The 26145-nt window shown below is 46.4% G+C and overlaps 1 protein-coding gene across 6 annotated transcripts in view; it reads right to left on the bottom strand.

The window, feature by feature from the left end:
- thrb (thyroid hormone receptor beta) overlaps window positions 1-26145 on the bottom strand; it is a 384429-nt gene that overhangs the window by 19647 nt on the left and 338637 nt on the right. The window lies entirely within an intron of this gene.

Here is a 26145-nt window from a genome sequence, read left to right as displayed (position 1 = left end):
GCAAAAAACAGATGCCCTTGTTTTTCAAAACGAATACGTTGACTAGACTTTGACTAGCATCTGAACACAGAGGGGCAAAAAAGTAATTCAGGGGACCTTTTACCACAACTGAAAATAAATGTATGGTTGCAAGTTAAAAATCTAATTTATTGATATCATTAAATGTTTTAAGTTGTAAACATTATTTTGAGTTCTGTCAACATTATAATGCTGATCATTTCATTAACTGTGTAATTTAAACATTTTTTTAAATATATTTTTATTATTATTGTTATTATTATTATTATTATTTTTTTTTTAATAAGTTGTAGTAGGTTGTCTTGATAACTTTGAAAATTGGGCAGTGGATTACTTGTTCCCTCCATAATTTACACAGGACTAGATATAATAATGTTGAAATTAAGTGTTATTTAATTAATGTTGAAACTACGTGTTATTTTATTTTATTTTTAGTGAAGAGAAAGATCTGTTAGTGTTCAATGCTGTTATGTTTGACATTTAAAAGAGCTACCATTGCGCTGAAGAGAAGACAACATGAAGGTAAACACTACATTGACTCCATAAGCAATGATAAGTATAAGCATAAGCAATGCCAGTGATAAGTAACATCTTACTTGCTCATTTAATTTACATGCTAAATAGGTTACATTTAGCATGTGCTATGATAGCTGTGGACTTTTTCTGAAATAGATAAGATTAATTGGTTCCAGAGCTACAACTCAAATAGTTTGAGCAATTTTTGAGAAAATTAACTGAAAGTGAAAAATTAACTCAAAATGATTGATGCAAACTTTTTTTTTTTTTTTTTTTTTTTTTTTTTTTGAGCCAACACATTATTTTTCAAGCATAAAGTGCACTATATTTCAATGTAAAAACCTATATCTTGTCCACTACCCACCCACAATCTAATTTAAACAGGCAGTTACAGTGATGGTAAAAAGTAAAAATTCATAAAAAGTCATTGTCATTCTTGTTCAAATTATTAACCCTCAGTAAAAGCAACAATGATAATGATGTTTGTCATTGTAAACAACGCTGATGAGATGAAGTGTGCTGGTTTATTTCTTTCCATTGACATGATGGAGTTTACAGCGTTTAGAACACACAGTCACCACACATTGACCTTAACATGGTCTGACGCTCTACACAATAATGGCCATTATCACACTGAAGAGGAGGATTTGTCACTCTCAATTAGTGTTGGTGGGACGACAGCGCTCCTCTCAGGCTCGGTCCTGAGGGGCCCATCATGCAACAGATGGCCTGCAAAGACCTTCATGATATCATACACATCACACTCATATTTACAGGCTGCTTTCAAAGACCGAAAGCTTATATATACACACACACAAAAACATTTGGAGAATGGTCTGCACTCACACTACACAGCTGCTGATCAATATACTTAGTAACTAAGAAGAACCAACAGAGATAAAATCCTGATTTACTAGCAGGGTTAAGAAAAAAAATGAATTTCAAAATGGGCTTGACATAATTCACAGGTTGCAATTGCCCACAGTCTAAGTAAAAATAAATAAATACAGTGGTGTGAAAAAGTGTTGGCCCCCTTCCTGATTTTTTTTTTTTTTTTTTTTTTTTTTGCATGTTTGTCACACTTTAATGTTTCAGATCAGATAAAGCACGTTTTCACACAGGGCCATGTGGGTTTGGATTTTGTTTTCCCTTCAAAAGCCTTCATTTAAAAACTGCATGTTGTGTTTACTTGTGTTATCTCTGATTAATATTTAATTTTTTTTGATGATCTGAAACATTAAAGTGTGACAAACATGCAAAAAAATAAAAAAATCAGGAAGGGGTCCAACACTTTTTCACACCACTGTAAATAAATGTTGTCATCTGTGACGTCCCAGCATAGGCTCTGCATGTGCTCTGTATGTGTTTTCAGGTGGCATTTGGGGGGCATGGCCGACACACTTGACACTTGTTAGACTCTGAATGAAATGTCAATGGAAGGGTTTGTGGTGGAACACTGCTTTGCTTGTTTTCCTAATTCAGTTTGTACAAATTGAACCAAAAGGGTATCAAGTTCTGTCACTGTAGAGAATATACCCCAGCAATTTTCTGTTTAGTAAGGAAACAAAAATATGTTGGCAATAGGCCCAAATTATATTTGTAAATGAACAATGCTTCGGTTTGTGTTGATACTACTTTATTATACAGCTTACAATGATGAGTTGTGAAATTACAATTTGTTATAAATCTGAGAGCACCATGATAAAGAGTGTCTATGGTACATACAAGTTTGGTATATGCCGATTTGTACAAAACATCACCTTAATGAAGAACTGGTATAAACAACTAATCTATTTTTTTATGTATTTATTTTTTTTTTTGCCTTAAAGGAAAAAACAGGCTTTGTTTTTAAAATAAAACCACAGCTTTAACTTGAGTTTAGTCCTTAACCAATTTACATGAGATTAAAAAAAATAAAGATTCATTAAATATAAAACCAAGATATTTGTTTTCTGCCACTATCTCTATTACAAGTAAAGTGGTATCCGGTAATAGATTCGCTGCTTGTTTCTTTGAATTTGAATTAAGAAAAGTCACAAACTGTAATAAAGATACTGCTTCATGCAATTTGGATGCACTACAATAAATCACTGTGTCATCAGCATAAAAATGAAAACTAGCTTTCCTGATGTTAAAATTTAGATGATTAATAATAAAACATAGAGGTCACAGAACAGATGTCTGAGAAACACTCCTCTTAATCTGTGAAGGTGCGGATGAGTGACCTTCCAATAGCACATTGTGTCCTGTTCATTAAACAGTTTTTAAAACAGGAGATATTGTTATTAGACAATCCTATCAGTTTGAGACTAGATTTAAAAGTGCTGAAATCAACAGTCCCAAACCTGACTGATTATGTGATAAAATATTATGTTCAGTTTAATACTGTTATGAAGGGGAGACTCAGGCAGGGGACCCAAGTGTAGCGTTTTATTAAATGTAAGCGTGGTCGTACAGGCAGGGTAAATCAGGAGCAAACAGGTACAGCAGAGGGTAGACAGAATTGTAATCCAGGTACAGGCAGAGGTCGGGACTGGCAGATATCACTCACAGGTCATTATACAAAGCAAGGGTCAGGACAGGCAGCAATGGGTCAATAAACAGGGAACAGGCGGGAACGGTAATAGGGAACAGGCAGGAACGGTAACAAGGAACAGGCAGACAGTGAATACAGGGAACCGCTCGGAATTGACAACAACAGTTAACAATACTTCGCGGTGAGCTGGTGTGTGTGGAAGTCCTTTATAGTCCTGGTAATGTGCTGCAGCTGGGTGTGGTGATCAGTGTAGTGTGCTAGCCTGTATGTGGCAACAGGTGATTGGTGTGAAGTGAACATGTGACTGACAAGGAGGATTGTGGGAAGTGTAGTCCGGGAACTGACAGGAGCAGACGGTGATCGTGACAAATATGAAGACAATTGTTCACTAATAAGAGTTTTGAAAACCTTCAAAAAATACAGAATTTAGAAATCAGTTATCCATGTTAGTGGGATCTCCTCCTTTTAACAATGGGATAACAAAGGCAGATTTCCCAATTTTTGAAACTTAAAACAAAGCAAAAGATTAAAAATCTATGTCAAATGGGCAGTAATAAAGTTTGCAGCAACTGTTTTAAACTAAAATTAAGATCCAATAAATGTCTTTCTCTATAATCCATATCATTGTTCATATCTACAGTTTTAAGTAGGTCTACCTGGAATAGAAATTCATGGCGACAAAGTGCTTATTAAAGCAATCAAGCATTTTTGTAAAATTTTAATGGAATTATCCAATATATATGAAGGAAGCTCTGCAACCTTTTTTGCCCTGATAATTTTTTTTTTTTTTTTCCAAAATTGCATAGGCTTATTAAAGTTGCCAGTTGTTTCATTTAAATAATCAGCTTTAACATAGTATTTGAGAGGAACATGTCTATTTATAATGAAGTGAGCCCTTTATAAAAATATTTCCAGGCATACTCCATTTCTGGAATCAACAAAAACTTTTCCTACCCAAACCAAGCAAGATCATTAACAAAACCCAGTTCACTAAATTGAGACATACACCGCCTAGTAATAATACAAGGTTTTGTTTTAAGTAAATTTACATTTCTATCTGAAACAGCACAGTGATCACTAATGTCATGTGCATTAACAGCTACTGAATATCTATGAGGTACATTTGTAAAGACAAGTTCAAGATGTGATGATTTATTGGGATTTTAATTAAATTGAATTAAACTGATCACAAATAATGATAAAGACCTTTCTGAAAAATATTTCAATGTTTCAAATAAATGGTGTTCTTCTGAACTTTCCATTTATCAAAGAATCCTGAAACTCAAAAATATTAAGCAGAACAATTTATTTCAACATTGATAATAAGAAACATTTCTTGAGCAGTGAATCAGCATATTAGAAAGATTTCTGAAGGATCATGTGACATTGAAGACTGAAGTAATGGCTGCTGAAAATTCAGCTTTTCCATCACAGGAATAAATCACATTTTAAAATGTTAAAACAGAAAACAGTTATTTTAAAAAGTATAAAAATAATAATATTACTGTATTTTTCATTAAATAAATACTTGGTGAGCATAAGAGACTTCCTTCATAAGAGTAACATTTGACCAGTTCAGGTCAAAGTTCAGTCTGGCCTTTGTCAGTTTGTAGCTTCATAAAAGAGAGAGATGGAAGGACCAGTGGAAGGACACATGGAGGAGCAGACGGTGGAAACTTAAGCCAAACCAACAGCGGTGACGCCGGGAGTTGTGGAGGCCCAGACGTTGTGTGATGGACCAAGAGACCAGGCATCATAGATGGACCAGGAGACCAAGATGGAGACGTGATGATGAGTGGCTGAGGTAGGGCCAGTGTGCTGGAGAACTGAAGCGATGACAGTGTGAGTTAGAACAGAGGCAGAGCCGGAGGGAAGGTAAAGCCTGACGGAGCCCAAGGAGATGAGGGATGAGGTACAGCTGAAGGCCCGGAAGTCCAAGCTGATGGTAGTCCAACGACTGACCAAGGTGGTGAGGTTGATGGGCCGAGGTGGAGCTGAGGGCTCGGAGGGATGAAGCGATGTCAGGGAATACCCACGGCACTGTGGAACTGTTGACCCCAAGGCAGATCCGGGTTGCATGGCAGAACTAACTAAGGAGCCGAAGGGCTGAAGTGAGCCAGCGGAGGTGTGATCAAAGGAATGGCTGTCTTCTTTGGAGCAGGCAGGAGAGGAAAGCTGAATTTGAATAGCACTGATATAGTACAGGTGCTGTGTGAGAAAACAGGCTTGGTGTAATACAGACTAGTGGCGACGAAGAATACTGAATCAGGGTGGGAAGGCGCTACTTCCATCTCCCAATCAATTAGCCTCTCCTCTTCATCCAGATCCACCAACATTCCCACTGGCATGGATGTAATGGCTGGCTCACACACCTGGTCAGCCAGGGCTTCAAACTCTTCCTCCGGGAAGGAGGAAGCTGCTGCCCACCGTAAAAGAGGATCCGTCAATCCATAAGGCAAAAATTAGGTAATCTACCAGGGTCCAGCAGGAATCCCCCTGAGACATGACAACCTGAATATCATCATCAAGTCCGCACCTGAATCCGTCAATGAGTGTCAGGTTGTTGCAGATGACATAATGGCAGATGCTGACAAACTCCTCCACGTATTCCTCCAGGTTTCGTCTGTTTTAGAAAATGAAAATCACAGCCCCTGGAGGTCCGTTCCCCATCGGAACAACATTAATTGAAGCAATTTCCATTTTTCTCTTTTTAGGTCTGGTATTCTTTCATGTTATGAGTCCAAAGATGATGAAGATAAACCAGGGATTTAAAAATAGCAGTGAGGTTTATTTAACAAGCAAACGCCAAGCAAAAACAACACTGGAACAAGAACTGATCAAACTGAGGGATTTAAATACACAAGGATAATTAACTCAAATACAGATAGGCATGCTAATTAATCAAATCATGAAATGCCATGACAACTAAGGAGCAAACATGAACATAGAACAAAGGAACAAAGGGAACAGGTAACAAAGAGAAACAAACTGAAAGTCCATGACTACTGTAGTGAACAGCACATTCTAGCGCCCAGTTTATGGCCGGGCCCCTCTCTGTCCGTAACAGCGGACAAATGTTTGCTACATTTTGATTGGATCTTGGTGGCCTAACACTAACAAACTGTCCAACGCCATCAGATAAAGATGGAAGGACAACATCCAGACCTCTCTTAGAGGGTAAGAAGAAGACCTCTTGTACCAATCCTGGGAAGGACAAGGCTTCTCATTGGTCCACAGGCAGTTACTGCCCTAGACCCATCTAGACATTATTTCGTAAAGTTGGCCAGAGACTGCCATAAAAATTCCTTGGGACCTTAGCAGAAATGGGTGAAACAAAGAGAGATCACAAAGATCCATCCAAATCCATTCAAAACTATGTTTGAAAATCTTAGAACTGATGCAAACTACACATCCATTTGATACTTATTCACAGAAATAAGTATTCTCAGTGACAGCCATTTGTAGTGCAACATCTGATACAAATACAGCTGTTAATGTACAATTGAATGACAGTTCAATCTTTTTCCATCATGTTTAGTCTCTATTAGTTTAGAATATTGCCAAAGGTATTCTGGTGGTGGTTTGGAAACTGAGAAATGCATTGGTAAACTTTAAAGACACTGTAAAGACTTCCAACTTTGTGCTTTATGCAAATGAGTTCCACAGGGGAGAGAAGGGTGGGCCACACTCTGTGTGTCCCCTCTGATGCCAGCAGCCAATCACAGCACTCGAATGGAGAAGCGCCAAAATGCAATCTCCTCCTCATCGGAAAGGGATAAAGGTACCCTTTCTACCGACACTCCTTGTTCTGAGTCTGTCCATCAAAGGGGATAGACATTAACAGATGCACAGTTCTGAGTCTGCCCTTGAAAGGGGGAAGACGTAACAGATATAGCGTTCTGAGTCTGTCCGGCACGGGGACAGATATTAACAGATACAACACCATTCTGAGCCTCTGGTCCATCCACAGAGACAACAACAGATCCCATGATCTGAGTCTACAGCTTGTGAGGCAGCAACAGAGACGACCACGTTCTAAGCCTCCAGCTTGTGAGGAAAGAGACATCAACAAACACTACGTTCAGAGTTTCCGTCCAGCGAGACAGTAACGACATCTGCAACAAGGTTAAGCTCAGGAGAGCAAACCTTCACTTCAAGGTACCTTCGTCTGCGTGTTCCAGATTGTTAAGGACCTTCTGCACCTACACCAGGGCCTCATCTGCGTGTTCCAGATTTTAGGACCCTTTGGTGCTCCAGGAGATCAGCATCCCACAGAGCTTCGTGTTCAAGACTGTTGAAACAGATTCTGGCTCCTCTCCCCACTGCATTGTCGCCCAGCACAACCAGTGGAAGACGTCACCGTCATTGGACTCAACAAAGTCGAACGTAAATATCACTTAACCAAACCTCTTTCCAGAGACCTTGGCATTGTTGTATTTTATCAGTATATAATTTCCTAATTTCCATTAGATGTAATATAGCTGATGTTAATAACAAATAATCTTTCGTTTATTTGTTTGGTGCATAATAAGGTTCTCCACCTTATTATTTTCAGAGAAACAGTTTGTCTGTCCATAAGATAACGTAACTCTTCCATAGCCACACCCAACTTAATCACTTGTATTCTATGTATCTTGTGGTCATCTGATGTACTCATAACCACAACCTTAAGAGACGTGTGATCCAAAATCACAACGTCAGTACCAATCCCTAATTTACTTCGCGTCCTTGGATGGACAAAGTAAAAATCACTACACTACTAAAGTTAACTAAAGTTATACACACAAAGAATGTTACGAAAACATGATCTGTAGACTTCAAACAATCAGCTTGGTGAAATGAAATGTCCATGTAGTAATGATCAAGTTTGTCAGGGAAGGAAGAGGACAAGGGCCGGCTTTGACTGCTGACTGAGTTTTTATTTAAAAATATACAAAAAAAAAACAAACAAAAATAAACAAACAAAAGTCTTTGCAACGCACAATCAAACAATCCACATCTACAGACGAGCTTCACTCCAGCATTGATATCCTGATCAGCTCCAGCAGTCCCTCTCTCTCTCACACTCTCCTGCTTCTCCTGGTGTTTTATCCTGTCTCTACGCCAATTACTGGAATAAGAAACAGGTGTTCGTGATTTGCATTCAACCCGCTCGTTTACCACGCGTCTCCTGACGCTCTCTGCCGTTGCAGACTTTGCTGAAACACGCCCCCCACGCCACAGTCCACATCTGTGACCAGTGTTTACTGAGCTTGATGACTGATGATACGAAAATAAGTTGACCTTTAAAAAGAACAGCTGAACAATCAGTTCAATAAAATATATTGTTTAAATTGTTACTGGCTTGAGTTATTATTTTGGAATAAATGTAAAATAAATAAATAAATAAATAAATAAAATCATTAACTTGGAAACATTTACTTGGTTTTAATAAATAGTACATTAATTACATTGTTAATGTAAAAATACTTTTATTTCCTTTACAGGTAAAGAATTCACATTAAAACAAAACAAAACTGAGTACTCCTCATTTTAGAACACCACTGCATACCACTGATTATCACCCAGTAATACATTTAAATTTGGATATATAGTACATTCAGCTTTACACACATACATACAGTACAATCTCATACTACTGTATATAGCAAATCTTGGCTGTGTGATTGCTTATATCATTGCAAAATTTTAACTTTATTGTCACCCAGCTCTAATTTGCTAAATACCAAATTTTTCTGTAAAGCTGCTTTGAAACCATGTGTATATTAAAAAACGATACAAATAAATTTGTCTTGACATGCTTTTTTCTGTCATAAAGGTTATAAATCTACTGTCATATTTATTCATAGTGGTTAAAAACTAGCTGAATTTCAAATAATTGAAATTTCCATTAGCTGTCAATACTATGATATGTTAATTAAAAGTAGCATGTAAACATATGAAGTGACATAATGATATGTATAAATGCATAAGATGGTGTGGAAAGAAAGACACAGCTCTTTGAAATCAAACAGGAATACAGTGATTCTGAGGTTTTATTTTAGCATTTTTAATAAAATTAATACACTTATAAATAATACAATTTTATACTATTAATATAATATTAATATAAAAACTAAATTCATATAGGTATTTGTTGTAGTGCCTTTATATGTGTGTATATTTGATGTATGTAAATATTCAATTGTTTTACAATATTTTGTACTCTAGTAAAGCGAAAAAAAAAAAAAAAAACTAAATAACACAATACAATAATAATAATAATAATAATAATAATAATTTTCTTTAAGTTAAATATAATGTTTGTTTTTTTCCCCCTTTTTGGATTGTGGAGCGGAATATGACCCTGGCATATTCACGAGGTTAGTCCACATACTGCACACAGTAGCCTATACTATATACGGAAAATAACTGTTGAAGCAGTGCAGTAGTACACCATTCCAAACATCTTTTGTTCCCACTGGCATGTTTTTGACCAGCACTGACTGTACTGGACTAGGCTGCAATATGCTTTCACTGCCCCCTAGCGGTAGATTATAAAAGTGCAATATATTGGATAAACAAAGGAAGTTGTGGCCTATTGGTTAGAGAGTTGGAACTGTAATCCAAAGGTTGGGGTTTTGAGTCTCAGTACTGGCAGGAAATGTAGGTGGGGGGAGTTAATGAACAGCACTCTCTTATGTTTTCATTACCCACAACTGAGGTGCCCTTGAGCAAGGTACCTAACCCAACCGCTCCCCGGGCACCACAGCAAAAATGGCTGTCCACTGCTCCATGTGTGTGTTCACGGTGTGTGTGTGTGTGTGTGTGTGTGTGTGTGTGTGTGTGTGTGTGTGTTCAATACTCACTGCTGTGTGTGTGCACTTGGATGGGTGAAATGCAGAGCACAAATTCCAAGTATGCCTACACATCATGTCACTTTCACTTTCAATTAAATAATATCAAAACATAATTATTTGCTGACTAATGTATAGGGCTGCAGCTTCATTCGGGATCATGATTGAAGTATTGCTCAATGATTTCATGTGTCAGTGATATGAAGTCATTGCAAAAGTGTCTCAGAAAAGTGTTCTTTTAACATTTCTTTGCAGATGCCACTTGCTTTAATATTTTGTATCTAATGCAATCGAATTGCATTAAATGTGATTTAAGTGGCCAAATATTGTTTTATCTTTATTTTGAAGAGTTTATCTACAGTTTTGTTAATAAATACAATATAAAATATTAAAACATTAAAACATAAAATTAAAAAAAATAAAAATAAATTCTTTGAGTGAAATGTTTTCTTTGAAGTTTGCTTAATGCTGTCATTAAAAATAAACAAACACTTTTTCTTTGTTGTTTAATGATATGACAATAAGTATCTTAATTTTCTAAATGTTTTAAGAGGCCACTATAGGCCAGCATAGTGAACATTAGTATTTTACAACTGATGGCATTAAAGCACAGAAGATTATGTTGCACTAATACAGGCCACTATGAAAGCAACCGAAAAACTGCTCCAGTATCAGCTTTTATTTTAACTCATTAACTGTGGTGTAGAGCAAACTGAGTTTACAGCTATTATACACCCACCCAGAGAGACAGAAAAAAAGACTACATCATATAATACAGTCTTTGTTTCATTAAAGCAGAATATATGCAGTTTTTAAAATCAAATTGAAGACTTTTTAAGAACTGCCCAAATAAAACTAATACCATATATCCATTCAGAACAAACCTCAAAATAAATCCTGTATCTCAGATTATTGTACTTAAACAGGCAAAACTGCAAGTTAAAAATACTAAAAGATATGTTCCCTTTCAGTCGGTCACGTTCGACGTACGTCAGTAGTGACCGACGAATTGGGATATCGCTTAGAGAGCCCTATCATCTTCGTTTAAACTAAAACAAGCCAATGGAATTGGCGTGCGATATTTGCATAATGCGCACCGCCCCCGACAGGTGTATATAAATAGGAAGCAGATGCAATCGCACTCTGTCTTTCGCTTCGGAGCCATTCACTGGTGTCCTGTTCAGAAGATTCCTTTCTTCGTTTGTTTTATTCTAAAACATTGCCTCAGAAGAGGATTTACAGCGAGCTTTCAGTGCTGGTGAAACGGCACGTTCAGCGAGGTCGCGAGTCTCCGAGGAGCTGAGCTATAAGCTCGAAAACTGCTGTTTTCACAGCAACACAAAGAGTGTGTGCGTGTGCAGCGATTTGGGCCGGTTCCTCGGTGTGTCAGGGAGTGGTGTACCTGACACATCGCGTCGCTCCCTGTGAGTTGTGAGTGAGTTGACTTCCCCTTCTAAAAGAGCCAATGGAATTGGCGTGCGATATTTGCATAATGCGCACCGCCCCCGACAGGTGTATATAAATAGGAAGCAGATGCAATCGCACTCTGTCTTTCGCTTCGGAGCCATTCACTGGTGTCCTGTTCAGAAGATTCCTATAAGCTCGAAAACTGCTGTTTTCACAGCAACACAAAGAGTGTGTGCGTGTGCAGCGATTTGGGCCGGTTCCTCGGTGTGTCAGGGAGTGGTGTACCTGACACATCGCGTCGCTCCCTGTGAGTTGTGAGTGAGTTGACTTCCCCTTCTAAAAGAGCTTTACAGACGAACCCTGACAGTATGTCATTTCGTCTGTGCGTTAATGGGTGCGATCGTTCCCTGGTCCCTGCTGATGGGCACAATCGTTGCATCTCGTGTTTGGGCATTCTGCACGCTGAAGCAGCTTTTGTGGATGGTTCATGTTCCCATTGCGGGAACATGACTATCGCGATGCTGAGGTCGAGACTCTCCTTCCTGAAGTCTCAGGAAGCGGGGGTCCCCTCTCCTGTGCCGCGTACGACCGTTTTTTCCGGCCCCGGGAACCGGAATGACGGTACGGCGCTGTATAGGAAGGGTGACCTGAGGATTACGGTCAGGGCTTCCCCGCCGAGCGGAAACGCTCCTCGGGCCCCTGCCGCCTCATCAGCACCGCAACCCATCGTGCCACCGTTGGTTTCCGCTGGGCCCTCTACGGACTGTCCAGCCGTTACCTTTGGTGTGCCGGCGGCGGATCGGATGTCGATCGCTGCATCGGAAGGTGGGCCTGAGTCCTCGGGGGAGGATTCGGACGCACTGCCGCCCGGGACGGTAGCGTTGCCCGAGTCGGATCTCGAGCTCACGGCTGTGCTCTCCCGGGCCACCTTGTGTGTCGGGCTTGAGTGGAACCCTCCACCCTGTCCCGGCCCATCTCGGTTGGACGATTGGTACTTGGGGGGGGGGGGGGTCGCGCTGGTCAAATCCAGCGTCCCGCCCCAATGCCTTTCTTCCCGGAAGTACACGATGAGGTGACCAGGTCTTGGCAAGCTCCGCATGGGGCTCGTACAGGGCCTGGTCCCTCGTCCGCCTTCACCTCCCTGGACGGCGGGCTAGCCAGGGGGTACGCGAGGATCCCGCCAGTCGAGCGGCCGCTGGCTGGCGCGGTGAGCCGCGTCTCCCGTCCCAGGCCTGTGAATTCTCAGCCGGTCTGACTGAGAAAGCTTACAGTGCCTGTGGGCAGGCTGCCTCTGCCCTGCACGCGATGGCCCTTTTGCAGGTCTATCAGGCAAAAGCGCTGTCGCAGATGCCCCAGGAAGGTCCTGACCAACAGCTGCTTGGGGAGCTGCGCGCTGCCACTGACCTTGCCCTCCGGGCAACGAAGGTGACAGCGCGTTCTGTTGGCCAGGCGATGTCTACTCTGGTAGCCCAGCAACGTCACCTCTGGCTGACCTTGGCAGACATGAGGGAGACCGACAAACATCGGTTCCTGGATTCCCCCGTGTCTCCGGTCGGCCTTTTCGGCGACGCGGTGGAGAGCTGTGCCCAACAGTTCTCCGCTGCACAGAAGCAGGCTGAAGCTATCAGACATGTCATGCCACGGCGGTCCGCTGCTGCCTCCACCCAGCCGCCCGTGGCTCAGCCTCAGCCCGCTCGTCGCCGAGGGCGCCCGCCTGCGTCTTCCTCCGCCCCTGCTAAGTTGGCAAAGCAGCAGCCTACACCAGCCAAACAGCAGGGTGCCGGTCGCAGACGTGGTGCCCAGCCCGTCTCTGCCAGCCAGGTGGCAAGCGGTCGGGGAAAACTCGGCCCTGAGAAGGGCGACCTGGAGCGGAAGGTTCCTGCCCTTTGGGAGAGTATTCCATCTGCTCTCCCACCCCCGGAGGAGGGCTGGGGGGGATTTTGTGGCGGCTGTCCATCTACCGCCGCTGGCTCTCCGGAGTCCAGCGGTACCCACTTTGCCACAAAAAGAGCAGTTTCCTCAAACTCCAGGTCACAACAAGGGGTGTCTGCCAGTGTGCCAGGCTCCGCCTCGCCGCTGACAGCTCCCTCCCCATTCGCCAGCAGGCGGCAGTGTGGTGGAGCAGACCGCGTCCCGTGCGCTGTCTCCCATACACACTGCTGCCTCGCAGAGTCCGACCCCACTCCGGGCCGCCCCCAAGCCGCCCGAGTCGGGTCCCTCTCTGCCTTGCTGCCCCACCCCCGGTGCGTCTGTGGTGCCTTTGGTCCCGCTGGCTCAGTGTCTGGAAGCGTGGATCACGCTCCCCAGCCTGTCCAGTTGGCTCATTCGTACTATCAGACTCGGCTATGCGATTCAGTTCGCCCGGCGTCCCCCGGTCTTCAGGGCTGTCCACTTCACTCCGGTGTCGTTGGACAGTGCACCTGTTCTCCGGGTGGAGATTGCTGTCCTCCTGGCGAAGGATACAATCAAGCCGGTCCCTCCAGCCGATATGAAGTCGGGGTTCTACAGCCCCTACTTCATTGTACCGAAAAAGGGCGGTGGGCTACGGCCAATCCTGGTCCGTCCCCAGGATTGGTTTGCAGCAATAGACCTGAAGGACACGTACTTTCATGTCTCGATTCTGCCTCGACGCAGACCCTTCCTAGGTCGGTCTGCGTTCGAGGGTCGGGCATGTCAGTACAAAGTCCTACCCGACATGGTTGTAGCTCCCAGCCGGTTGGGTCTTCAGGTCAACTGGGACAAGAGCAAACTCGCCCCCGGGTAGAGGATCTCTTGTCTCGGTCTCGAGCTAGACTCGGTCGCACGGACTGCGCGTCTCACCGAGGCGCGCGTCCAGTCGGTGTTGAACTGCCTGAGCTCGCTCAAGTGCAGGACAGCGGCTCCACTGAAAGATTTTCAGAGGCTCCTGGGGCATATGGCATCTGCAGCCGCGGTAACGCCGCTCGGATTGCTTCATATGAGACCGCTTCAACACTGGCTCCGCGGCCGGGTCCCGAGATGGGCGTGGCAGTGCGGCATGCTCCGTGTCCCCGTGACACCGAGCTGCCGTCGCACCCTTGTCCGGTGGTTGGACCCTTCGTTCCTGTGGGCCGGAGTACCCCTCGAACGAGTGTCCAGGCACGCTGTGGTCTCCACAGATGCCTCTGCCACGGGATGGGGGGCCACGAACAACGGGCATGCAGTGACAGGTCTTTGGACGGGGCCTCAGCTGCATTGGCATACCAATTGCCTCGAGTTGCTAGCGGTTCGTCTTGCGCTGGCCCGCTTCAAGAAGCTGTTGTCAGGCAAGCACGTTCTAGTCCGCTCACACAGCACTGCAGCCGTTGCGTACACCAACCGTCTAGGTGGTCTACGCTTCCGTCGCATGTCGCAACTCGCCCGCCATCTCTTGTTGTGGAGTCAGAAGGATCTGAGGTCCCTTCGGGCCACTCGTGTCTCAGGTGTGCTCAACCGTGCAGCCGACGAGCTGTCACGGCAGCATCCACTTGCGGGCGAGTGGCGGCTCCACCCCCAGGTGGTCCAGCTGATTTGGCAGCATTCCGGCGAGGCCCAGGTAGTCCTGTTTGCCTCCCTGGAAACTGCCCTCTGCCAGTGGTTTCATTCCCTGACCGGCGGCACGCTCGGCACGGATGCCCTGGCACACAGCTGGCCCCCGGGTCTGCGCAAATATGCGTTTCCCCCAGTGAGCCTTCTCGCACAACTCATGTGCAAGGTCGAGGAGGACGGGGAGCAGGTTCTGTTAGTGGCTCCGTACTGGCCCACTCGGACCTGGTTCTCAGACCTCATTCTCCACGCGACAGCACCTCCCTGGCCGATTCCTCTGAGGAAGGACCCCCTGACTCAGAGACAGGGCACCCTGTGGCACCCGCGTCCCGATCTTTGGAACCTCCACGTGTGGTCCCTGGACGGGATGCGGAGGTTCTGAGTGATCTCCCGCATGCGGTCGTAGACACCATCACTTCCGCTAGAGCTCCTTCCACTAGGAATCTCTATGCGTTGAAGTGGAACCTGTTCGTCGAATGGTGCGCCTCTCGCCGAGAGGACCCCCGATCATGTTCGGTCAGAGGATGGCCCACTGGATAGTGGATGCTATCGCCTTGGCGTACGAATCCCAGGGCGTGCCTTGCCCGCTCGGGTTGAGAGCCCACTCCACCAGAGGGGTAGCCTCTTCCTGGGCGCTGGCTCATGGCGCCTCGCTGACAGATATCTGTAGAGCTGCGGGCTGGGCGACACCAAACACGTTCGCTAGGTTTTATAGCCTACGTGTAGAGCCGGTATCCTCACGTGTACTCGCATGCACTAGTCGGTAGACGTGTTGTACCCACTCTAAGTGTCGGCTTGCAATGCCATTCCCGCCACTGGCCGGATACGTGCATACTTTCACTCCAGTCGTGTTCCCCGCTTGGCGAACCCTGTTGAGTTCCTCCGCCTCCCCCTTCGGCTCGGACATTGCGGAGTGTCTGATGCCAGGCCTACATCCGTCGCTGACGCTGTCTGTTGGCTGGGGCCCATATGTCGTGACCCCTCTATGTGAGCAGTCCCATATGTGTATTTTCCACGGTTTAAAACTCCCTACGGGCTGAGTCCGTGTCTTTCCCTTAGCTGCCTTAGGGAAGCGCCCCTTACTCGGGGGTGTCGGAAAGGCCTATGTCGCACTCCGCGGACAGCCGTTCGTGGACACTCCGCACCGCCCCCTAGCATCCGCAATCCGTACAGGAACGTCCTATCTGTCCACTTTGGGCCTACTTTGCACTCCGTGTACGGCCGTTCGTGGACACTCGACGTCGCCCCCTAGCGTTGGCGCCCCGTACATGAACCTCCTATCTGTCCCCTTTCGGCCTACGCCAGGGGTAAGGGGCAAAACGTACACTTGGCCGCTCACTTAAGAAGGAAACGGGTGTCCATTTGTTGCAGCGCTCCCTCCGACTGCCTAGAAGTACAGTGGCAACTCACATGAATGGGGTTTTTCCCACCAACGACCTAAATTCCCTTGACTGCCTTAGGGAAGCACGCTTGCTCGGGGGTGTCGGAACGGCCTATTTTGCACTCCGTGTACGGCCGTTCGTGGACACTCCGCACCGCCCCCTAGAGTTGGCGCCCCGTACAGGAACGTCCTATCTGTCCACTTTCGGCCTACTTTGCACTCCGTGTACGGCCGTTCGAGGACACTCGGCGTCGCCCCCTAGCGGCGCCCGACCCCCGTACATGAACGTACTATCTGTCCACTTTCGGCCTACTTTGCACTCCGTGTACGGCCGTTCGAGGACACTCGGCGTCGCCCCCTAGCGGCGCCCGACCCCCGTACATGAACATACTATCCGTCCCCTTTCGGCCTGTTCCGCATCCTCCCACCTGCGACTTATCCGACGCGACCCCTGTAGTAAGTCCGCGGACGGACCCACGGAAGACCAGCCGAACGACCGCGCCGGGCGAAGCGTCACGCGCCGCGCCACCCGGGCGCGTAATCGGGAACCGAGGCGACTCGGGGCTCGAGACTCGGGTCCCCGGGGGCTCCCGTGGGGTCCCCGCCGCAGGCAAAGTCCCGAGCCTCGGGGCCCTTCCGCTTCCGAGATACGGCCACTTCCTGTCCGGCTTCGGGCGGCCGTATCTCGGGAACCGAGGCGACTCGGGGCTCAAGACTCGGGTCCCCGGGGGCTCCCGTGGGGACCCCGCCGCAGGCAAAGTCCCGAGCCTCGGGGCCCTTCCGCTTCCGAGATACGGCCACTTCCTGCCGGGCTTCGGGCGGCCGTATCTCGGGAACCGAGCCGAGTGGGAGCCCGGGACTCGGGGCGTCGAGGGGTCCCGCCGAGACCCCCCCAGCACTCGGCTCGGTTCCCGAGATACGGGCACTTCCGGTCCGGCTTCGGGCGGCCGTATCTCGGGAACCGGGCCGAGTCGGAGCTCGGGGCTCGGGGCGCGGGAGGGGCGGGCCTCGGGCCCCCCTCGACGGGCGCGCGGAGCCCCCGGGACGCTCGTTTTCGCCTACGGGCCCCCGTCGGATAAGTTGGGTGCGGGCGCTTGCCGGTTAAGGGAAGCGCGTTTTGCGATCCGCGGCAGCCCATTACCACGGGTCCCGCGGGGCTCCCGGGGGCCCCAGCGAGACGGGGCCTTTTCCGCGCGTTGCCGGAGGGCGCGCGGACGGGCCCGGCGGCGGCGCCGGGCGCGCGAAAAATCGTGCAGCGCAGCGTCCTGGAACAGCCGTCCACCGAGTGCAAGATAGGCTGTTCTTGGCGGCGGGGGTAAGGGAATTCCCTAATAGGGGTTAGGGCACGTAGTTAGTTGGTGGAAATTTTGCCCTAGGCTTAAGAGGCCACTGTACCGATAGCATGTGTGAGGACAGGGTGGCTGTCTTTGTACACCCACCTGCTGCTTATTCTGATGTCCATTGTCTGTTTTTCCCTTACTCCGGGGGTAAGGGTTTTTTTCGGGCGATAGTCGGTGCGTGTCCACCAGCGGGGGCGGTGTTGGGTCGGGGTGTACAGGGACAGCCTATCTGTACCCTTCCGACCTAATTTTTGGGAAACGGCCCGTGGCGCCCCCCGACGGGCGGCGGAGGGCCGGGGGGCGCCTGGGGCGCCCTCGGGCGGGCGTTTCGGGGGCATCCCCGAACGGCCTACGTGCCCTTGCCGGATAGGCCGCGCGTGTACGCGGGGGAGCGCTTCCCGCACAGGGGAGGAGGAGGGGGGTCCATTTCGGAGTAAGTTCGCATACCGGGCAGGCCGAGGAAGCGCAGTTACTTGGAAATGCACCAGCGCCGCCCCCTGTGCATTTTCGAGTAAGAATGCATGCGTTTACCCGAAATTGCAGGCCGGGTGGCCCGGTCCATTTGCGGGTGAATCTAGCTGCGTCTTACTGGAGAGTGTAAGTCAGAAGGGTCTCAGGGACTGACAGGTGAGACAGTTAGGTTTAGGGTGCAGGTCCAGTGGGAGATGGTTAGGTTTAGGGGTGCAGGTCCAGTGGGAGATGGTTAGGTTTAGGTGCAGGAGGGCTGAGACGGTTAGGTTTAGGGTGCAGGTCCAGCGGGAGATGGTTAGGTTTAGGTGCAGGCGGGCCGAGACGGTTAGGTTTAGGGTGCAGGTCCAGTGTGAGGTGGTTAGGTTTTGGAGGAGAAGAGAAGTAAGTGATTTGGCCACGACTCACTGGACCAGCAGAACCGCGAAGCTCCGGGCCCCCGGGAGCCTGTATGTACACCGACAGCCTACGTAGAATAAGCAGGGGGTGGGATGCGCGGAAAGCCAGGGGTCAAAAGGTCGCAAAGGCTCCAAACTCGACGTGGTGGTAGTCCAGGGGCCCTCAGTTCCAGGTCCTGGATTTCGGGGTTCAGGATGGTTCCCAAGCATGTTTTTTCACGGTGCAAAATTCTTCTCCCTTTTCGGTTCCCATTGAAAAGAGTCTTTCTGCCTATGACAGCAAGAGGCCCGAGAGAGAGATTGCAACAAAGCGGCCTAAAAACGTGTCCCTGCGTGCGGGAGACCCTTCCTCTCAACAAGCTGTCCCTGGGGCCCCACGTATAGTTTGGGCCCCTGGCTGTACACCAACAGCCTATGTAGAATAGGCAGGGAGTGGGATGCAAAAGGGGCAAAACCATGGCCCGTGGGCCACGAACTATCCACGGACGGCCTAGGGGGGCCCTGTCGGATAAGTTAAGAGTGGGAGGGTGACCAGTGGTTGTCCACGGAATGCGCTTTGGTCCCCTTCCAGCCTATTTGGCGGGTCATCACAACAACTGTAACTTATCCAACGTGTGCAATCTGTGTACAGGCCATCCACTTGACCTGGACATCCCCAAACATCCTACAGGGTCTGTGTCGAATAGATAAAAAGTGGGAGACTTGCAGGTAAGGGAAGCCACCTGTGTACAAATATATGCACACTTTCAAGTTGTTCAAGTCAAAAATCCCATAAAATGAAACTCAAAGTCACTGCAGAATCCCCAAAACAGCCTAAACGGTCTGTGTAGAATAGATATAAAGTGGTAAACTTGCGTGTAAGGGAAGTCGATAAGCCGCCTGTGTACAAAGATATGCATCATTTCAACATTTTTCAAGTCAAAAATCCCATAAAATGAAACTCAAAGTCACTGCAGAATCCCCAAACAGTCTGTGTAGAATAGATATAAAGTGGTAGACTTGCGTGTAAGGGAAGTCGATAAGCCGCCTGTGTACAAAGATATGCACAATTTCAATATTTTTCATTCAAAAATCCCATAAAATGAAACTCAAAGTCACAGCAGAATCCACAAACAGCCTAAACAGTCTGTGTAGAATAGATATAAAGTGGTAGACTTGCGTGTAAGGGAAGTCGATAAGCCACCTGTGTACAAAGATATGCATCATTTCAACATTTTTCAAGTCAAAAATCCCATAAAATGAAACTAACCGTTTGAACAGAAACCCCAAACAGCCTAAACAGTCTGTGTAGAATAGATATAAAGTGGTGGACTTGCGTGTAAGGGAAGTCGATAAGCCGCCTGTGTACAAAGATATGCATCATTTCAACATTTTTCAAGTCAAAAATCCCATAAAATGAAACTCAAAGTCACTGCAGAATCCACAAACAGTCTGTGTAGAATAGATATAAAGTGGTAGACTTGCGTGTAAGGGAAGTCAATAAGCCACCTTTGTACAAAGATATGCATCATTTCAACATTTTTCAAGTCAAAAATCCCATAAAATGAAACTCAAAGTCACTGCAGAATCCCCAAACAGCCGAAACAGTCTGTGTAGAATAGATATAAAGTGGTGGACTTGCGTGTAAGGGAAGTCAATAAGCCACCTGTGTACAAAGATATGCACAATTTCAATACTTTTTCAAGTCAAAAATCCCATAAAATGTAACTCAAAGTCACTGCAGAATCCCCAAACAGCCTAAACGGTCTGTGTAGAATAGATATAAAGTGGTAGACTTGCGTGTAAGGGAAGTCAATAAGCCACCTGTGTACAAAGATATGCATCATTTCAACATTTTTCAAGTCAAAAATCCCATAAAATGAAACTCAAAGTCACTGCAGAATCCCCAAACAGTCTGTATAGAATAGATATAAAGTGGTAGACTTGCGTGTAAGGGAAGTCAATAAGCCACCTGTGTACAAAGATATGCATCATTTCAACATTTTCAAGTCAAAAATCCCATAAAATGAAACTCAAAGTCACTGCAGAATCCCCAAATAGCCTAAACGGTCTGTGTAGAATAGGTTTAAACTGGGAGGTTTTCGGGTAAGGGAAGTCGATGATAAGCCGCCTGTGTACAAAAATATGCACAATTTCAATAATTTTTCAAAGTCAAAAATCCCATAAATTGAAACTCAAAGTCACAGCTGCATCCCCAAACAGCCTAAATGGTCTGTGTAGAATAGGTGTAAACTGGGAGGTTTTCGGGTAAGGGAAGCGGCCTCCCACCTGCTGTCTATCTGACGGTGACCCAGTAAGCCACCTGTGTACACCAACTTGTGTACAGGCCATCCACTTGACCTGTCCCTAAACCTAACCGTCTCGGCCCCCCTGCCCCTAACCCTAACCGCCCGGGCCCCCCAGCGCCTAACCCTAACCGCCCGGGCCCCCCAGCGCCTAACCCTAACCGCCCGGGCCCCCCCGCGCCTAACCCTAACCCCCTAACCCGCCTGGGCACCCCCGCCCCAAACCCTGGCCGCCTCCCGCCCCGGGCGGTCGTTTCGGGGGAGTTTAGGCGGTCAGGGGGAGGTTCGGGCGGTCCGTGGACGCGAGGAAGACTACGGTGGAGGAAGGTCGGTCAGGGGGAGGTTTAGGCCGTTCGTGGACGGGCAGCGGGGGGTAGTCGGTCGGTGGGAGGTTTGGGCCGTTGGCGTACGTCTAGGCGCTCGGGGGGAGCCCTAGGCTGCCCCCGTCCCGTGGCGCGAGGGCGCCCCCCCCTGGCATCCGTGCGGGATACCGGGGGTAAGGCCGAAACCTCCCCCCCGCGCGCTAGGAGATGGGGGAGCGGGCGTCCACGGCTCCCTCTGACCCCCTAGACGTCCAGTCGCTGTCAGAGGCTATGGGCGGCGCGGGCCACGAACAGCCGGTTCCCTTGCTCCCCTAAGGGCACGGCGTTCCGTGGGAGCGTACGCGAACGGCCTGTTTTGCAGGCCGCGGACGGCCGTTGTTGGGAGGTGCGCGCCGCCCCCCAGGGATTTTTGGGGAAGTCGATAAGCCGCCTGTGTACAAAGATATGCACAATTTCAATATTTTTCATTAAAAAATCCCATAAAATGAAACTCAAAGTCACAGCAGAATCCACAAACAGCCTAAACAGTCTGTGTAGAATAGATATAAAGTGGTAGACTTGCGTGTAAGGGAAGTCGATAAGCCACCTGTGTACAAAGATATGCATCATTTCAACATTTTTCAAGTCAAAAATCCCATAAAATGAAACTAACCGTTTGAACAGAAACCCCAAACAGGGGCCGCCGCGTCTCTCGGCCCGAGGGGGGCCCCGGGGCGGGGGTCCGAAAATCCTGGCTCCCGGACGCGGTACTGGCTGCGGCCACGGGGTGGAACGCTTCTCCACGGACGTCCTAAACGTCCCCTTTCGGCCTAGGTGCTTCCACGGAAGTCCTAAGCGTCCCCTTTCGGCCTAGATTTTTTCCACCAAAGTCCTAAGCGTCCCCTTTCGGCCTAAGTTTTTCCACGGACGTCCTAAACGTCCCCTTTCGGCCTAGATTTTTTTACACCAAAGTCCTAAACGTCCCCTTTCGGCCTAAGTTTTTCCACCAAAGTCCTAAACGTCCCCTTTCGGCCTAAGTTTTTCCACGGACGTCCTAAACGTCCCCTTTCGGCCTAGATTTTTTCCACCAAAGTCCTAAGCGTCCAGTTTCGGCCTACCTCTCGCCACCAAAGTCCGAAAACGTCCCCATTCGGCCAAGGCTTCCCACCAAAGTCCTAAACGTCACCTTTCGTCCTATGCCATAGGTAAGGGGCAAAACGTACACTTGGCCGCTCACTTAAGAAGGAAACGGGCATCCATTTGTTGCAGCGCTCCCTCCGACTGACTAGACGTACAGTGGCAACTTAAATGAATGGGGTTTTTCCCACCAACGACCTAGTTTCCCTTCTCTGCCTTAGGGAAGCGCGCTGGCTCGGGGGTGTCGGAACGGCCTATTTTGCACTCCGCGGACGGCCGTTCGTGGACACTCGGCGTCGCCCCCTAGCGTCCGCAATCCGTACATGGAAGTCCTATCTGTCCACTTTCGGCCTACTTTGCACTCCGTGTACGGCCGTTCGTGGTCACTCGACGTCGCCCCCTAGCGTTGGCGTCCCGTACATGAACGTCCTATCTGTCCCCTTTCGGCCTATGCCAGGGGTAAGGGGCAAAACGTACACTTGGCCGCTCACTTAAGAAGGAAACGGGCGTCCATTTGTTGCAGCGCTCCCTCCGACTGACTAGAAGTACAGTGGCAACTTAAATGAATGGGGTTTTTCCCACCAACGACCTAAATTCCCTTCGCAGAGCCAGCTCTGCTGTCACCTGTCAGATGAGTCTCCCCCTACCAGGTGGAGCCATCCCAGGGACTCCATATGCGTACTGCCCCCCGGGCCAGTCCATGTGTGTATTCCCACGTAAACTCCTCCCCCATCGGGTAGGTAGTGGTCTCCGCAGCGTCCCTTACGGGTTCGCTTCCCCAGTGTGTCTAGTTTACTTAGTGGGTAGTGGTTAGACAGCAGTAGACTCTCTCGGTGTAAGCTCGCCCCCTTCACCGCCAGCCGGTGCTATGGGCGGCTGAGCTTGCGCTGGGCACTGGAAGGGGTTTCGTAACTGTGGCGCTTTAGTTGGGATCCCAATTCGTCGGTCACTACTGACGTACGTCGAACGTGACGGACTGAAAGGGAACGTCTCGGTTACGTATGTAACCCTCGTTCCCTGAAGGAGGGAACGGAGACGTACGTCCCGTCGCCACAGTTTCTGTACCCTCGCTGTAGCGCGGACACCAGTTGTCTCCTCAGCGAAAAACAGAGTGCGATTGCATCTGCTTCCTATTTATATACACCTGTCGGGGGCGGTGCGCATTATGCAAATATCGCACGCCAATTCCATTGGCTTGTTTTAGTTTACACGAAGATGATAGGGCTCTCTAAGCGATATCCCAATTCGTCGGTCACTACTGACGTACGTCTCTGTTCCCTCCTTCAGGGAACGAGGGTTACATACGTAACCGAGACGTTTTATTTAATATATGCATATGTTTTGAAATATGTATTAGTTTATGTACCAGTATATTAATACATACACATTGATTGATATTGTTTTTTGCCAATATGATAATAATTTGTTTAAAGCAAAGCACAAAAAAAAAGATTATTGTGCCGTTAACAGTAAAATCTGAGTTAAATAATGATTGCGAGCTGCTCTAAAAAAGTGAACTTGTAGAACACGCAGCAGTGTTGTGTTTTGATTTTAAACGTGCAGTGCTCATATTTAATTAAATTATCATATTAATCACATTAATCGATATCGCAGTTCCTCAGTTTTTTTTCTCATCTCCAAATCAATGTCAACCTCATATGAGTTATGAACAATCAATGTCAACAGTTCAACAGTCAACATGAAATTAGAATTCGGCATTAATTACTATGTTAGTGCATGTTTCTGCACTTAATGTGAATGATTAATCAGTGTATGTCATTGGAAAGAAAGTGTATTATCTCAGAATGTAATCCCGAAACTTGCTTTGTCAACTTTACTTTTTTCTTTTCTGATATTACTTTCTCAGGTGAATAAAATCAAGTTCCTCCCTTCTATCATTGAATGTACTGATTCACTCAGAAATAGGTCATATTAGTAAGTAAAATGAGGTTAACACTCTTTCATCTCTGACATTATGATCTGCATTCCCTCATAAAACACCCACTTTAACAGCACTCCACAAAAGAAAGAGAGAAAAGCGAGAGAGAGAGAGAGAGAGAGAGAGAGAGAGAGAGAGTGTTTTACAAACACTTTATTAACAGTTCTATGAATTTAAGTTCTTCAAATTACCTTAATTCATGTATAAAAAACAACTCATCATTAAGTACAGTACCAACATCATTACACCATTCAATTGATTCATTCATCAATTTGTAATAATTGAAATCAACAAGAAAGATTCTTGAACATATTCTTAAAAACTTCTACAATGTGCTGTCCATTTCTCTGTTCAATTTTATTTCTTCTAGACATATAAATTGCCATTTTGGCTTGACCAACAATAAAGTTAATTAATTGACACCTATATTTCTGTAGTTTACTGTACTTAAAAACCAGTATAAAACATTTCTTTGTAAAAGAAATCCCTAATAGAGAAAACAAAAAATCGAAGAGATCAAAGAGCGGAAAAAGTCTGTCACAATTCATAAAACAATGGAAAACTGTTTCTCTCTGCATACAGAAAGGACAATTATCATTTATAGTGGGATTCATTTTCGTCACAAAAGCATTTACAGCTATGGCAACGTGCAAGATTCTCCACTGGAGATCCCCTGCTCTTTTAGTCAATGGTGGTTTGTATAGTACTCTCCACTCTGGTTTAATTTCCTCTACCACTCCCAAATTATCTCTCCAAACTGTATCAGCTCTATCTTTTAACATATTTTTTATTAATAATCTTCACAATACATCTATATAGCACCTTTCCTTTGATTGTGCAAAAATCAAGATTTTAATTTTTATTCAAACACAACAGTGGACTATTATAACTGGATTTTTTTTCAAGATCAGGTATAATTCTGATGTCTGGGAAAAATCATAAGCATCAGTAGAAATAAGACCCATATTATATTCCTCAAGTAGAGCTTTTTCTTTGGAGTTTAAAACTCCCCAAAAAAAAAAAAAAAAAAATAGATGTTGCTGACTCAGTCCACTGATGTTTAAAAAGTCTCCACACTTTAAAGAGACTTTTATAAAAAGAGGGTAATCCAGTCAAATCCAGAAAAGAATGATCCATTAAGAAAAGCGCAGCATGAAGTCCCATTCCATTCACTCTACGTAAAATGCTTTGTGCTAATGGCTTCCACACTACACTTTGAGATCCCATCAGTATTCGCTGAATGAACTGTAATCGATAAGTTGCTCCTCTGCTGACCAGATTAATCAAACCTTGACCTCCTTCATCTCTTGGCAGGAAAAGAACACTTTGAGGTATCCAATGCAAATTGTCCCAGAAAAAATTAACCATTTCTCCTTGAAACTTTGGTAAAAGTCCAATAGGTGGATCTAGGCATGTTTATGCCATAAAGAGGACCCCACTAAATTATTAATTATAAGTGCGACCTCTATAAGACAGTTGGGGAAGTAGCCATTTCCATTTCTGTAAACGTCCTTTGATTTTTTCTAGCATACAATCCCAGTTCCTTTGAACAAAGTCATCATTACCTAAAACACTCCAAGGTATTTTAAAGCATCTTTCTTCCAGATTAAACCACTAGGTAAATTGGGAAGTCCTCTATTCCAGTCACCTATTAAAAGGGCCTCACTTTTTGCCCAAGTTGACTTTTGCAGACGAAAGTTTTTTAAAACCATTAACAATGATCTCCAATTTTTTATCATCAGCATTAGATATAAAACCAGTTACATCATCTGCATAAGCAGAAAGGTGCGAAGAGACATTACAGATTGGTATTATAAAACCACTTAACTCAGTTCTTAATTTATGAAGTAGAGGTTCAATAGCAAGGTGAATATAACATCCCTGACATAGCACATCCTTGTCTTACTCCCCTCTGAACTTCAAAAGGAGCACTCAAACCACCATTGACTTTGAGTACACTCTTGATGTTACAATACATGGCCTCAATCATATTTATAAAATTCTGACTAAAACCAAAAGCCTCTAAAACATCTCTCAGA

Source organism: Chanodichthys erythropterus, chromosome 15 (assembly GCF_024489055.1).
Source record: "Chanodichthys erythropterus isolate Z2021 chromosome 15, ASM2448905v1, whole genome shotgun sequence".
In the NCBI taxonomy this organism is placed as follows: Eukaryota; Metazoa; Chordata; class Actinopteri; order Cypriniformes; family Xenocyprididae; genus Chanodichthys; species Chanodichthys erythropterus.
Note: the sequence above shows the minus strand (reverse complement) of the source record. Positions and strands in the feature narration are given on the sequence as shown.